Below are 14159 nucleotides of genomic sequence, written 5' to 3'. Positions count from 1 at the left end.
CCTCAAACCCTAACCCTAATTTTGACCTAATCAGACCACCAGTTCATATCAGATTGGTTTACTGGCTCCTAGTTGGTCTCCTACCAATCTAGGACTGCATTAAGGAGCCGAAGGTTTTTTCTTGGCTTTAGAATTTCCAGTAGTTGCTCTGATTTTGAGTTCTAATTGGATGAAATCAAATAGGAGTGGTTTGAGTTTAGGATTAATTCCAGTTATTAATTCAAATAGTGTCTCCATTTAGAAATTGAATTCCAAATTAAAAAGAATATGGCCTAATAAAGCTTGGATGTTTGCTATATATCAGTCTAAAGAGTTTGTTTTCATATGAATGGCACAATTTTGTACATTACTGTTTGAAAATGAGAATACCGTGGCTTGGAAATCAAACCTGGCATCGGTGTTTTTCCTCTTTCCATTCAAGCTCTAAACTATTTGACATTGGAAGACAACCTCAGCACTTTCTCACATCAATTGATCACTTAAGGTTGCTAATTTATTTGACTTTCTAGTTCTGACAACATGGCTAATTGACTGCAGAGTTCAACCTATGATTTGGTCTATTAGATACATATGTAAATAAATATAGTGAAATTAAATGTGACAACTGACATGCTACATTTTAAAAATTACCTTCTACAACTCACAACAAGAAAGATAGAATGTCCAAATTATGGGCCTAACCCAGCCAAGCGTGGGCCTAGGTTGGAATATGCCAGCCTAACCTCGGGCCAGGCCAGGCCTGTACTACGGATAGGAGACCCTAGGGCCCAGTCGACATCATGGCCCCATTACAACCCTTATAATTTGGTGCTCTGGTTTCACTTTTCTAATTCTGTCTACAAAAATCCCTGAATCAATTCATCCGCTTTTCTTTCTCTTTCATCTAATCTTTTTTTTTGGGGTGAATAAAAAATCATTACCAAAGAGAGAGAACAAGAAACCCCCAGAATACAGGGGGAGGAAAGAAAGGAAGAGAGCATCCTACAATACATAGGGCTAACCGACCACCTAGGGGGAAGGGGAGAGAAGAGAAGAAGGGAGACCTCAGGAAGCAACAATGAGCATGTTCCTTGGGGAGTTCACACAAGAGGAAGGAAGGGAAGGGGAGGAGGATTTGGAGCCGACATCGGAAGAGATGGAATCCCAAATCTGCCTGAAAGACCTAGAGTTGGAAGTCCATCTCCTAATGTTGTGCTCCGTCCAAATATGCGAGATGGTTGCCCCAAAAGCCAACAACCCAATTCTATCACAATGCGAGTTGCCCCCAAATGTTTGAATGATCCACTTCCACTCACTCTGAAGAGGGAGAATCCTTCTTCTACTAGGCCAGCATTTGATGAGGATTCCAGACCAAATAGAAGCCGAAAAGGGGCAGTCAAAGAACAGATGATCAACCGTTTCTGAGCCGTTCCAACAGAGGCAGCAAGGTGGAGAGACACTTAGATGCCGGTGTATGAGGAAAGACGGAGTTGGGAGACAGTTTGAATGGATGCGCCAAACACAAAAGCTATGTCTTGGAATATGTCCTTTGAACAAAACAGCCTCGTACCAATCAATAGAAGGACCTCTAGACCTTATGAGATTCCAAGCCGATTTGGAGCTGAAGATACCTGAGGTTGAAGGAGTCCAAAAAACCAAGTCGCCAGAACTCAAAGCCCTTCCGATCAGAGGAGGGAGAGAATCCAAATAAATGCAAGCTGAGGGGAAGGAGGGGGAGCCCCAAGACCCGGAGGATATGATGTCTGCAACTAAGGATAGTCTATGGAGACCAGCCCTGTAAATACTTCTAGAGCTCACTAAGGGAAGAAGAATACCCAAGGGATGCCAATGATCAACCCAAAGTCTAGGGGAGGAGCCATTTGCAATCTTGGTAGTAACAGCTCCAAGGGCTAAGTTCTACATTTGAGAATGTTTTTCCAAACCCAGCTAAGTTTCATCTAATCATTTTACATACACCCTTTAATGTATACCAGTCAAGAGTGATAACCAGTCCACAAGAGGATCGCAAACTTCAGATCCAGCAACAGTAAAAACTTCGATTGGTTCTCAGATTTGTAGGAAACTTCAAAACAATAAAATAAAAAACAAGAAATTGAAGAAGAGAAGAAGAAGATAGGGTAGTCTCTCTGACTCGGGTATCTCACGCACGGCCTCTCACCTTATTTGGTCATAGTTCAAGGTCACAGTTTCGGGAATGGTTTTGGTCAGGCCCGAAAACGAGGTGTTTCAGCCAAAACTGTGTATTTTTTTTATTTCGAACATTCAGGGCAGCACTGCTGCTTTCTTCTTCTTCCCTATTTTTCCACTTCCCCCCTATTTATCCCCTTTTTCTCCCATTATGATGCCCCTTTCCTCCTTTCCCCTACAGTTTTTTCATGTTTCTATCCATTTGGTCCCTTGACCAACTAGGTGATGGGTCACCACGGGACTCAAAAAATGCCTTGCCGGTGCTTAGGCACCACTTAGGCAACGCATACGCAATGCCTTAACAACTATCTTACTAACAATTAAAAGCCAAACTCATGTAGAGAATTAGAGCTCCAGTTATTGTCTAATAAACCATTGAAAAAAACACATACATGGAGTTGAATGGCTTGGTTTTTTGTGTTATGGTTAAGGGAACGGTTTCTTCCAAGTGCTTTGATCACGGTGAGGAAGCTCCCTTTATGCAGAAATTGAACCCTATATGTAGATTAGGATTTTGGAATGGATTCTGGTAGGTTTACGGAAAGATTGATAGGGTGAATCAAATATATAAAATAGGTGTGAACAGAAACTTTTGGAAAGAAAGCAAATAAAAGGAAAAGCAGCAAAGAAACACAGCAAACTGAGATATGATTTAGGGACTCAGAGAAAATTAGTTAACTCAAATATGAATGGTTTGAATGTCTTACCAGATTTAATTGAGACCAGTTTCCTAAAAAGTGAACAAAAGCAGAGCACAGACCTGAAGTTTAGGGAACTAGAATTCTAACCTGTGTAAAATTGTATCTGAACCTCCCTTTTTTCGGTTAATAAAATTTGAAAGTGTGGTACATGGGAAGAATTCTCTCTTGAACTGAGACCTACCCATGTCTGTCCCCCCTGTGGTGGTGCCACCGCCACCCAGGTCCCCCCCCTCCTCCCCCCTGATACATTGCCTCCCTGGTCCTCTCTCTTTAAACAGAATCCTGTGTCCCTTCTTGAGGGCTTCCCTCTTCACTATATCCACCCCCCTTCCATCATTAATTGTACTAAAGCAGCCCATTAAGAAGCTGATCTTCTTGCCTTCGAAGCCAAGAAATGGGAAAATTGCCTTGTGGGACAGTCGATTAGAAACTTACCTCATGCATAATGGCTTCTTCATCTTCAAGTTCTCTGAAGCCTCCGACAAAAGTCGTGTGCTAGAAGGTGGTCCATGGATTGTTGGTAGAAAGCCTCTTTTCATAAGGCAAGGAAATCATTTTTTTCAGCTCAACCGTCTCGACCTCTGCTCCCTTCCCTCTCTGGATCTCTCTGTCGGGTCTCCCCTTGCACTTCTAGTGCGAAACAGGCTCCAGTGTTGTGGGTTCGGTCTTAGCAAGCCACTATACTCTAATGGAAGAAAAAAATTGCAAAATCGTCTTGCCTTTGCTCATATTTGAGTGGAGGTTTCAGCTGACTCTCCACTACCGACATCCATACTGGTTGTAGATGACGAGGGATTTTCTTTCTCTCAAGCTATACACTACGACTAGATGCCACCGCAGTGCCTCTCTTACAAAGTTATTGGCCATTCTACCAACAAATGCCAAAACCATCCTCACTTTGAGCCCTTACACCATCCTTTTACTGTCGGCCTTGTCCAGGTTAGGATCCCTTCTTCAGAAGCTACCCCGAAACCCTTAAACCATCCTGCCTCCCCCTCTGCTGAACCTCCGACTGATGCCCACCCCCTGTCGACCCTTCTTTTGTCGTTGGAAACTCTTCCTTTGGCTTGCAATCTCAAATCACTTCTCTTTACCCTCCGCCTACTACCAATCTCCATACTTCCAACCCACACTCCCTTACTCATGGTCGCCGTCGCAGCCGTCTTGGCAAAAAGCACCACCATCATGACCCCACTTCCACCTCCCCTCGCGGCCACGACCTTCCACCATCCACTTACCCTCTAGTCCTCCAGTCTGGAACCATTGGTCAAAATCGGTTCTTGGCTTTGGCAACAGTGCCTGACTCTTCAAACCTGGTGCCCACTGCAAACCCTGATGAAGTCTGCACCAAATCAGTTAAAACCTTTGCCAGGTCTACTACAAACCCCATCGTCCCTGGTGTCGAAGCCCTTTCTTCCCATTTGCCAGCCCCTGAACCCTTCTTTGTTCACTTCGCTTTTCCCTTTGCGAACTCTGGCCTTTCGATTCCAGCTCTCGTCCTCGAAGCTCTTTTCTCCCCCCTTCTTCCTCTCCCGACTTCTTTGTCCCCTTCTGTGGGGACCACAACTAATGTGTACCTCACTCATACTAGTTCAACCCCCCCTCTAATCTCCTTGAACCAGTTCAGTCCTATCTCCAGACCCTCTTTATCCACTCTGGGTCAAGTAAATCCTCAAATCTACCATGGTCAGTTGCATATCCACTCTCTCGGGTTTCCATCCTAGACCCATGAGGCAAAACCCGGCCCACTTACCCTCTCCTTCTCCACCCGACATCATTCGCTTAATTGCTCCCTCTTCCACTAGCACCCAAAACCTTAACTCCTTTCCAACCCGCCGTCCTAGCCCCCGCCCGGCTACTTCTGCCCCTTCTCTCCGCACCTATCATCGGTATGGAAATTTATCCCCTTTACATGCCCTCAGCCATGTGTTTGCAGCACCTTCTCCCCCCCCCCTTTCATGATAAATTGTCGCAACATTTGGAACTCCAGAGGGTTAAACTCCCTCTCAAAACAATCTGAAGTGCATTCCCTTATCAAATCCTCTCATGCCTCCTTTTGTTGTCTTATAGAGACACGAATTAAGGAAACAAATGCTCCCTCCATCGCCTCCTCCTTGGCCCCTTTGTGGTCCTCCTCCTTCAACTACCACCACCACCACAATGGTCGGTTATGGTGCCCTAGGCGATCCAAAGGCAGCAAATCTCATTCCAAAAGATTGAGAGATGAAGAAGCAACAAGAACAAAGGTGTAGAGACTGGCGGTAACTTGAGGAGCAGCTTCTAGAGCTTCAAACTTCTTCGGCAGCATGTACAGTCCCTCCATTTTATGTTGGTTCAAAGAATGGAACTCCAAGGGATGTAATACTTTACATTATACAGCCCCTAGTGGAACCCTCTATCCTTTTAGGGTTCTAAAGGGAGGAGAAACACAAAAACTGAGCTTAGCCGACTCTCAAAACAGAGAACTCAGCTCTGATACCAAGTTAGAACTTGAAGATGGATCGATTCTATTAAGAGAGAAGAGATTTACAGCAAACCAGAAGGAGAAGGGGAGAAGAGAAGAGAGGAAGAAGAAGAAGAAAGGTTGGGAGAATATTCGATTATGTGTCTTGAGATGTTCTCAACACACATATTACTTCATTAATAAACTCTTCTAAATGACACAGACCTCCCTAGGGAGGTAAAGAGAAATAAAACAAGAACAGGAAAAATATAACTTGGTCATGTCTTATAATAGGACAATGACAGAACTACACTTATACAAGATATTCTAACAACTCTAACACATTCCATCTAGATTGACAGGTCACCATTGCACTCTGATGCTAGATCTTATAGAAAAAGACTTCAATTGCGGAAGGGCAAGCTTCTTTCTTTTGCATGGCGCCTTGAGCTTATTAGATCAATTCTCCAGGCCTCCTATCTTTATTGGTCGGGTATTTTTGGTATCCTCCAGTCGACGATCGCAAAGCTGGAAGCTCTTATGTGCTCTTATCTTTGGAAGGGTATGGATGTTTCGACTTTCGCGTTACCTCTACCCTATCTCCTGGGCCTCCATTTTCCTTCCCAAAGCTGAAGGTGGCTTGAGTCTAAGGCGTATAATGGACACCAATTCAGCTGGTATTTTGCATAATTGTCAAGGTGCCGCCCAGGCATCCAAGCGCTTTGGTCGAATTGGGCACCTTCGTCGCCTAGGCAGACCATGGTCGCCTACTTGGTGTCGCCTTGCATTTTTACCCTCCCCAACGCCTTGGATCGCCTAACCATCGTGACAACTATGGTATTTTGAATCTGATCTGGAAAATTGCCTCCAAGAAAAAGAGTGTTAGAATAAGTAGTTCTACCCGATAGGGGTATACTTGTCCTTTTTATGTTTATTCTCCCTTAGCTGATTCTTATTTAGGTATTCCTAATCTGAATTGACAAGGGTAGCTTTCCTATTTCTAGTAGGATTATTGTAACTCTTTGAATATAAATAAAGGGGCTTGGTGATCCATATTGATCACTCAAGCATTCAATTCTACCGGGCTTCTAACATGGTATCAGAGCTAAATCTGATCTAGGAAGGAGTTCTCAAAGTTTTTTGCTGTTTTTTTCTTCCCCCCCTCCCACGGTTTCTGGTTTCTCCCTTCTCCACCACTCTCGGCTCCTCTCTTTCACTCAGGGCAGCACCTATGAGGTGATCTAATGGAGATTTAGATGCTGCCCTCAACTTCACCTCATTGAAGACTGAAGATTATTGGTGTGACCTACTGCCGGCAGATTCCATGGAGATCATGTTCTTCCCTCAAAAATTGAAGATTTATTTCTGTTTTTTCCTGGAGATTGGTTCCTGCTATTCCTGGTACACACCCCTTCCTGTTTGAAGACTGCAGCATTGGATCAAGTCAAAGACAGATTCAGCTCTGCGATTTCTCTCCAAACAGTTTTTTGGCCTAATTTGCTGAAATTAAGGCTTCTTATTGGCTCATCAGAATCAGCTCAAATTTTGAGGACTTGTCCTCTACTACAAGAGGGAAGCTCGACCTCAGTTTCAGCCTAGTCTGACGGCTGGACTTTTGGGAAATTCAAAACCCATTTCTCTGCACGATTCTGACAACTGCCCAGCTAGGGTTTTTTATTTTCTCATCAGAAGTGGCTGATTTTTTGCAGACTTCTTGTTCACTACCAAAGGGGATTTCGATCCAAATTTGAGCCTTCTCTGATGGCTAAATTTTTGGAAATTCCAAAACCCTTCTGTTATACACTCTAGACATCATGTCTGATCTGACTTCTGCTGACTCAGATGGATCTGCTCGACTTGAGTACCTTCCTTTTGCTTCTCCCACTAAACTAGATGGGACTAATTACTTGATGTGGCCAAGGTCTACTTACCTTACTATTGCTGGTCGTGGCTACACAGGACACCTTATAGGCAGCCTTCCCAAACCTGTTGAAGAAGGACCTGCCCAGGCTCAATGGTTATCTCAAGACTCTATGGTAATGTCATACCTTATACATTCAATGCATTCTTCCATTGCACCGGGTTATCTTCTCCTAGACACTATTGCCCAGATATGGAAGGCTGCAAAGGATACCTATTCCCAGGTTGGGAATGATGCTCAGGTATATGAATTACGAAACAAAATTCATGATACCAAACAGAATGAATTGACAGTCTCTCAATACTATGCTGAACTCAGAAAGTGCTGGCAAGAACTTGACCATTACTCTGACTATCAGCCCACCACTGCTACTGATATAACTGCATACAGGAAACATCTTGACAAAATTAGGGTTTATGATTTTTGGCTGTGGCCTTGATGTTGAATATGATCCGATTAGAATTCAGATTCTCAGCAAGGATCCTTTCCCTACTCTAAAACAGTCCTATGCATTAGTCCATATTGAAGATCGACGCCGTGCAGCTATGCTCCATACTACACCTCCAGATCGGTCAGCTCTAAACACTGGAACTGCTTCAAATCCTCCTATTGCTGAAACTTCTAAATCTGAAAAGGCAGCCATCAAATGTGAACATTGTGGTAAATTATGGCACACTAAGGCCACATGTTGGAAGGTGCATGGTAAACCAGCCGACTTTGAAGCTAAGCATGCTGCTTGTGGGAAATCGAAAAACAAAGCCAATCATACCGAGGCTGTCACTACTACTCCTACCATTGACACTGGACTATCCAAGGAGAAACTTCAGGCTTTCCGGCATATGTTACAAGCTTCCGCTCCTTCTACCACATCGACTCCTGCCAGTTCTTCCACCACTCCAGGTTCAAATTTTGCCCATTCAGATATTTCATTTACTGATCATTATGCATCAGTAGTCTCTTCTCCCTGGATCATAGACTCCGGTGCCACTAATCATATGATTGGATCCTCCAGTCTATATCATCGTTATTCTCCTACTTCTGGTAAAGATAAAGTCTGAATGGCTGATGGTTCTCTCTCTTCTATCTCTGGGAAAGGATCAATCAGTTGCTCTCCTTCTCTACCTTTATCCTCTGTTTTACATATCCCTAAATTTACCACTAATCTTCAATCCATCAGTAGTCTTACCCGTGATTTAAATTGCAAAGTAACTTTTTTCCCTTCCCACTGTGTTTTTCAGGATCGGGCAGCGGGAGCGACGATTGGATGTGGTAAGATGCATGGTGGATTGTACCTGTTTGATAATGGGAGTCCTACTTCACCACCACCTCTTCCTTCTCCTATTTATCAAAGCTCATTAGTCTCTTCTAAACTTCAACAATGGCACAAAAGACTAGGACATCCCCCTTTAGGAACTTTATCATTTTTATTTCCAGCATTAGTTAAACAATGTAATAAGGACGAATTGTTTTGTGAGGCCTGTGTTTTGGCCAAACAACATCGTTCCACTTATTCTATTTCTAATAACAGAAGTTCTTCTCCTTTTAATCTTGTTCATTCTGATGTTTGGGGACCTAGCCGAAAACCTTCACTCAAAGGCCATCGTTGGTTTGTTTCTTTTATTGATTGTTATTCTAGGAGTACATAGGTTTATTTAATGCATAACAAAAGTGACATCTTCTCCTCTTTTCAAAATTTTCATCAGATGGTTCAGACCCAATACACTACCACTCTCAAGATATTGAGGAGTGACAATGGCAAGGAATATATAGATGGTTGGTTCCAACACTATCTTGCTGCCCATGGAATCCTCCATTAGACCAGTTGTGTCGATACCCCAGCCCACAATGGTGTGGCTGAAAGGAAAAACCGCTACCTCCTTGAGGTGGCTTGGGCTATTATGTTTGCCCATTCTGTTCCTTCCCAATATTGGGGAGATGCTGTCCTTACTGCACCCTATCTCATTAATAGACTGCCTAACCGAGTTCTTCACTCCTAAACCCCTGCTACTTTATTACAGGGCTCTTCCTCCTTTGTCGTTCCCCCTAAAATTTTTGGTTGTCTGTTATGCTAGGGATACCCGATCCCCCGGCAAACTTGAACCCCGTGGCGTTTGTTGTATTTTCTTGGGATATTCTCCATCCCAAAAGGGTTATAAATCGTACCACTCCCCCACTCGTCGTACCTTGGTCAACATGGATGTTGTCTTTCATGAAGCTCTCTCCCTTCAGGGGGAGAATTTTAGTGAAGATGTGTTGGTTGAGCTTCCTGTACAAAACCAGCCGAATATTGACCCCATCCCTCTTGACCCTTCTGCTCCTCCCCTCCTTCCCTCCTACTGAAGACAGAGACGATTTTCCCCAAGGGGAGAACTTAGATAATGCTGAAAATCCCATTTAGGGGGAGTTGACTCTAGTCCAACAAACCATTAAGGAATTTCAGAAGAAAATTAATGACTCTAATCTCAAAACCTACCACATAGGACATTCCAAAAACATGCAGCTCCCATCCACTACAGCACCAGTACCAATCCAGTTGCCGGCCTTGGAACCAAATCATTCTCCAGGTAACATCTCTTCTCCTTCTTCTCCTGACTTACCTATTTCTCATCGCAAAGGTATTCGGGCTTGTACTCGGCATCCTATTTCTCATGTTGTCTCTTATAATTCCCTTTCTCCATCCTTTCGTACGTTTGACTTTTCTCTTTCTTCTGTCTGTATTCCCCAAAACTGGCAGGAAGCTTTTACAAATGGAAAGTGGAAGGCAGCAATGATGGAAGAAATGAACGCCTTACAAAAAAATGATACATGGGAGCATGTGATTCTTCCTCCAGGAAAGAAACCAGTTGGATGTAAGTGGGTTTTTGTGGTGAAACAGAAGGTAGATGGTACTATGGATCGATACAAAGCACGATTGGTGGCAAAAGGATTTACTCAGACTTATGGGATCGACTATCAAGAAACCTTTGCACCGGTTGCAAAGCTAAACACCGTCAGAGTACTATTATCTTGTGCTGTCAATTTGGGATGGGAATTGCAGCAGTTAGATGTGAAGAATGCCTTCCTCCATGGAGAGCTTGAAGAGGAAGTGTATATAGATATTCCACCGGGTTTCTCATCTGATAAAACCAGCGGCAAAGTGTGTAAATTGAAACATGCTCTATACGGGCTGAAGCAGTCACCCCGTGCATGGTTTGGACAGTTTCACAAGGCTATGGCTTCTGTGGGTTATAGCAGAGTAATGTTGATCATACCCTGTTTATAAAAAGGAATGGTGAAAAAATAATCATTCTCATAGTCTGTGTGGATGACATTGTGGTCACCGGGAATGATAATAATGAGATCAGCAAGTTGAAGACTTCCCCTGGCCAAGAATTTGAAATAAAGATCTAGGAAACCTAAAGTACTTTCTAGGGATAGAAGTTGCTCGATCTTCTAAGGGCATCTTCCTTTCTCAAAGGAAGTACATCCTAGATTTGTTGACTGAGACTGGAATGCTAGGGTGTCATCCTTCTGATAAACCTATGGAAGCTACTACACGGCTTAAAGAAAAGGAGAGTGAACCTCTTGACAAAGGTCCTTATTAGAGATTGGTCGCCAAGCTTATTTATCTATCTCATACACGACCAGATATAGTCGTCGTTGTGAGTATGGTAAGTCAGTTCATGCATGATCCTCATTCTTCTCACATGGATGTTGTTCTTCGAATTCTCCGGTACTTGAAGTCAACCCCGGGAAAAGGAATCCTTCTATCTCCGAATGGCCATCTTCGTGTTGAAACATATACTGATGCTGATTGGGCTGGATCTTCTGATAGGAAGTCCATCTCTGGCTACTGCTCGTTTGTTGGTGGAAACCTTGTTACATGGCGTAGTAAAAAGCAGAACATAGTGGCAAGGTCCAGTGCCGAAGCAGAACTTCGTGCTATGGCACAGAGTATTTGTGAATTGCTATGGCTCAAAGGCTTATTGCAAGATCTTGGTGCTCTTGTCCGTCTTCCCATGATGTTGTATTGTGACAACAAGGCTGCCATTAGCATTGGTCACAATCCTGTTCAACATGATCGTACCAAGCATGTGGAGGTTGATAGGCACTTTATCAAAGAGAAGTTGGAAGAAGGGTTGGTCTGTGTTCCTTTTGTGCAGTCTGCTGACCAACTAGCTTATGTGTTCACTAAGGGATTAAGTGAAAAAAAATTTCCTCCTATTCTTGTCAAGTTGGGCATGTTTGATATTTATGCTCCAACTTGAGGGGGAGTGTTAGAATAAGTAAATTTACCCGATAGGGGTATACTTGTCCTTTTTTATGTTTATTCTTATGCTTATTCTCCCTTAGCTGATTCTTATTTTGGTATTCCTAATCTGAATTGGCAAGGGTAGCTTTCCTATTTCTAGTAGGATTATTGTAGCTCTTTGAATATAAATAAAGGGGCTTGGTGATCCATATTGATCACTCAAGCATTCAGTTCTACAGGGCTTCTAACAAAGAGTATTTGGGTTGATTGGGTATACTCTATATAACTTCGCAATGATTCCATTTGGACAGTCCCCATCCACTCAGATTCCTCTTGGGTTTGGAGAAAGATTATGAAGTTTAGGCCTTTGGCCCTTGGATCTATTACTTCTTTGGTTGATGACAGTATAGCTACTAGACTTTGGTTGGATAACTGGCACCCCGCAGGTATCCTTCTTCATATTGTAGGAGATAGAACTATTTATAGCATGGGTTTGGACAGATTGACCATGGTCTCTCACATCATCCGGGAATCTTGTTGGAACCCCCCTTTCCCTTCCCCCTTATCCATGGATCCCATTTGGTCAGCCCTCCCGAGTATCCTCAGATTCAGTCTGGGAAGGGGTGATAGAATCTCTTGGTCAGCTTCTCCCTCTAGTATCTTCAGCTTGAAGTCTGCCTGGAATCTTATTAGATCTCGTGGTGAAACAGTCCTTTGGCGCGAGGTTGTTTGGTTCCAAAGCTGCATTCCCCGCCACAGTTTCACTCTTTGGCGTGCTCTCTGCTGCTGCCTCCCTACGCAATGCTTCCTTATTCTTCAACTGCCCGTTCTCTTCGAAGATTTGGTCAGGTGTCCTTGCTCGCTGCTGGCCGGCTCGTCAGCAGACTCTCCCTCTCCATCATGAACGGATTTGGATCAATATGACCTTTGGTGGTTCCTCCCTTTGTGACCATGTGGGTAAACTTGCTTTCAGTGCTGCTGTCCACCACATCTGGTATGAGCGCAATCTTAGACGATGGACTCCTAACTCCAGATCTTTTCATCAGATTTGGGACTCCATCTCCTTTGACATTAAAGGCAGACTGTCCACAAACCCCCTTACTTTTAATTACTCAACCAGAAATAGACACATTGTAACTTCTTGGAATTTCACCCTTTAAGGGTTGTTTGTATTGTCCTCTCCCTCCCCCTTTGGGGCTTTTCTTTTTCGTAATATATATTTTATTCATCCAAAAAAAAATTGTATCTGAACTAGAAGAAGAAGACTAGAACTTGCAGAAGATAAGAAGAGATAGATGTAGGAATCCACCCACAACTTTGGGTGCAAATCTGCCCAACCTGGTGCAACCTACGGTTCCAAAACCTTAATTTAGTTCACCACGTAATTAAATTGATTATATTTAATATAACATTGAACAGCATCTAGGTTCAAACATTCATGCATGCCTAGGGCACCTTGGCACCTAGCGGCCATCCACCACCTTGGTTCGCCTTGTCACCTTGAAAAATGCTTCGATCTCACAGCAGAAGAGGACATGGGAGGAAAGAACCTAGGGTATTGAGTCACCTAATGAAGGCAACCTACGCCCAAAATCTCAGGTCAATCTGATTTGCTATGACAAGTTAGCATTTATTTGTTCAGCGGCTTCAGCCCAACAGTACTGCCTCACAGAGAGAAAACTAGTAAGAGAAAGAATACTCAACAATAAAAAGAAAAAAGATTAAATAATAACAGAAGAATAGAATAAGTGAGATGAGGTAAGGAAGTTCAGACCTGCAAAGAATTTCTCAAGACCTGAATCAAGTAGGAAAGGAGTAAGAAGAGAATCACTAGCAAGCATGCACCGCAGCCACCAAAAAAATCGATTCCATCCATTCAATCAGAGCTATGGATGGGAGAGGATGCTTACATATATAACTTGTAAAACAGAGAACCAAACTCATCCATTCAATCTGAGCTATTGGACATAACTTGTGTAACAGAAACAAACTCCTAATCAAACTCTAAAACAGCAATAGAGTTTGAGACAAACTCAAAAATATTGTACCTATCAACTGCTAAACATAAATATAATAATAATTACTGGTTTATTACCCCCAATTAAAAAGAAACACCCTAACTGCCCCTATAGAACTAAAAACCAAGCTTAGGCCTGAGCTTCCAAACTGGTTCATATTGGCCAGACAGGCTACTGCTACTGCATCACAACCAGCAAGTGAATCCACCCTTAAGCACTAGAGGAATCCACCTCTAACACACCAACACCCAGTGAATCCACACTGAAATTAAACGCAACAGCAGCATTCTATTGATCTCAAACATGTCTACAGAGAAAGGAGGGGTTGATCCCCTTATGGCTTATATTGAGAAGGATCAGCCCAAAACTTGTTATCACAATGAACATAAACTTCCTAAAAAGAAATAGAAACTTCCTGTTGTCAAACAGTTTGGAAGCTAAGGAATCTGAAAATAGAAACTCTCGCATCAGTCTAGGGAGCTTCTAGAATCAGATTCAAGAAACTACTAACAATAGTAAGAACCCTTCTACTTCTAGAGACACTAACAAAACCACACACAAAACACTAATTTCGTAATTGACTCATCATTGTCGCATATGGGCTAAATAAAAATTGGCATTTCAAAAAATAATTAACCCATGGCACATGACCCATTAA

The 14159-nt window shown here is 43.0% G+C and overlaps 1 protein-coding gene across 4 annotated transcripts in view; it reads right to left on the bottom strand.

The window, feature by feature from the left end:
- Positions 1-14159, bottom strand: part of LOC122662197 (mRNA-capping enzyme-like) — an 84898-nt gene that overhangs the window by 60852 nt on the left and 9887 nt on the right. The gene's annotated exons all lie outside the window — the stretch shown is intronic.

This window comes from Telopea speciosissima, chromosome 5 (assembly GCF_018873765.1).
Source record: "Telopea speciosissima isolate NSW1024214 ecotype Mountain lineage chromosome 5, Tspe_v1, whole genome shotgun sequence".
Lineage (NCBI taxonomy): Eukaryota > Viridiplantae > Streptophyta > Magnoliopsida > Proteales > Proteaceae > Telopea > Telopea speciosissima.
The sequence above is the reverse complement of the archived record's forward strand: the minus strand, read 5'-3'. Positions and strand labels throughout refer to the sequence as shown.